General features: G+C 43.8%; 1 long non-coding RNA gene across 1 annotated transcript; it reads left to right on the top strand.

Annotated features, from left to right (window-relative positions):
• The first annotated feature begins 360 nt into the window (after positions 1-360).
• On the top strand, positions 361-1,046 carry LOC105550797. The gene is made up of 2 exons (XR_001007771.1): positions 361-717; positions 1,016-1,046. It is a non-coding gene; the product is annotated as an uncharacterized LOC105550797 (long non-coding RNA).
• The last annotated feature ends 1,175 nt before the right edge of the window (positions 1,047-2,221 follow it).

The raw sequence follows: 2,221 nt of genomic DNA, 5'->3' as shown, positions 1-2,221 counted from the left end.
CTTGCAAAGTCAAAATCTCTCCACTTCCTTCTTCATAGGAAATGAGGCTTATTATAGCAAACAAAAAGGATCCCTTATGCTATCACTCTAATACCAAGGCTGTCTGGCTCCAGTGAGATGCTAAGCTGGCTCTCCCGAGAAGGCCATTTGCTGTGAAAGAGATGTAATCAGCCTGGAAACATGACTCATCCAAGGGTGTGGAGTTTCTACTGATCAGTTATCACACTGGTCACCGGCAATAACTGGCCATTCTGAAGGCAGCTGCTGCTAAGCCAGACGTGCAGACCTTGGTTATAATTCAGAATATTCTTGTGAAAGTCATTGAGACTTCCTTATTTCCCAATAGTGAAGAGATACAGCTCTTGGCAGTGTTACAGACAGTTTAAAATCTCTTAGAGCATCACGCAGTACACAAAAAGTGCCTGAGGGGTGGCCAAAAGTGAGAAGATAGCTACAAATTGGTGAGGCACCATCAAGGCAAGGAGAAGAGCGACTAGTGGCACTGGGAAACCTTGCTGAGAAAGCTGATCGGAGAGAAGGTCCCAAGAGGCTGGAAGATCCTCTCATCTCAGGCTGACATTAGGACTCCCCTTGGATTATCTTTATGTCAGGAGGGCCTCAGGAAGGTTTCTCTGAATGTGGATACCTTTCTGCCTTGCAAGGCTGGCAGGTGGTTACAAAGGGCACAGGCTTTCCAAGTGCTCAAAGAGAGGACAGGTGGCTCATGCCTGTAATCCCAGCACTTTGGGAGGCCGAGGCGGGCAGATCACGAGGTCAGGAGATCGAGATCATCCTGGCTACCACAGTGAAACCCCATCTCTACTAAAACTACAGAAAAATTAGCCGGGCGTGGTGGCGGTCACCTGTAGTCCCAGCTACGCGGAAGGCTGAGACAGGAGAATGGCGTGAACCCGGGAGGCAGAGCTTGCAGTGAACCGAGATCGCGCCACTGCACGCTAGCCTGGGTGACAGGGCGAGACTCTGTTTCAATTAAAAAAAAAGAGGGAAAGGACAGAAACTTCTGGAAAAGCATTTGGTGCAGCTGTTAAAAAAAAAAAAAAAATTCACCAAAAGGACAGTCTTCCCATCCCCTTAATTCCATTGCTAAGCCTCTGTTAAAAGAAAAACTTCAGCCAAATTAAATTTAAAGGAGTTTAATTGAGCAATGAATGATTCACGAATTGTGCAGCCTTCAGAATCACAGCAGATTCAGAGAGACTACAGTGATGCCTGGTGGTCAGAACAAATTTATAGACAAAGAAAGGGAAGTGACATACAGAAATCGGAAGTAAGGCATAAAAACAGCTGGGTTGGTTACAGCTGGGCATTTGCCTTTTTTGAACACATTTTGAACACTCAGCAGTATATGAGTGGTTGAAGTATGGCTGCTGGGACTGGCCAAGACTCAGCTATTGTTACAGGTGCATACTTCTAAATTCGGTTTTTAATCTTGTCTACCTATCCAGTTAGGTTACAGTTCATCCACAAGGACTCAAATATAGAAGTATGGAGTCCTTCTCAGACCATGTTTAGTTTGCTTTAATACCTCATAACTGTTCATTGCAGCTCTAGGTCAGGTTGAGAGGTTGGAAACTTCCAGAATGGTGAAGTAATAACCTTCCCAAAATCCACTCTTAAGAATACATGGCCAAAATAATAATAATAATAATAATAATAATCAACTTTTTAAAAACTCTGCAATTAACCAAAGGCTTGCAAAAAATCCAAGGAACATTTATGCAAGAAAAACTGCTGAATCTTGGTAAGAATAGCAAAATGTTGTAACATGATAACTTGCACTATTCCTGTACTCCTCACTCCCACTCTGCAGAAACCTTGAAAACAGCAGCTCTGCAATTATGGAAGCTATGAATATGAGCAGCCTTACTGCCACCGGAGGTATAACCTGGGTTTAGAGCTCCCCCAAAAGCACATCTCCTTAGATTTGTCACTATTTTACCTGTCTTTCAGCTCCCTGGAAAAGCTCCATTCACAGGATGTTATTGCCATTATTTGATCTGATTCACAACTCATTGCTTGGGATCTGGGGAGTAGAACTTATCCCTAGGGTGTTTGTCAAAAACAACCAATAGCAATGATTTAACATGTGGCTGCCTGAGGCTGCAATACCAGTTGGGGCAAATGGGAGCCTGGCAAAACATTTAAAAGGAAGATCTTGGGAAGGGGATATTCACAGGGGGCTTTGAAAAGCTCCAACAAT

Source organism: Mandrillus leucophaeus, unplaced genomic scaffold (genome assembly GCF_000951045.1).
Source record: "Mandrillus leucophaeus isolate KB7577 unplaced genomic scaffold, Mleu.le_1.0 Scaffold5, whole genome shotgun sequence".
NCBI lineage: Eukaryota > Metazoa > Chordata > Mammalia > Primates > Cercopithecidae > Mandrillus > Mandrillus leucophaeus.
This window is presented reverse-complemented; position numbering and strand designations above follow the sequence as displayed.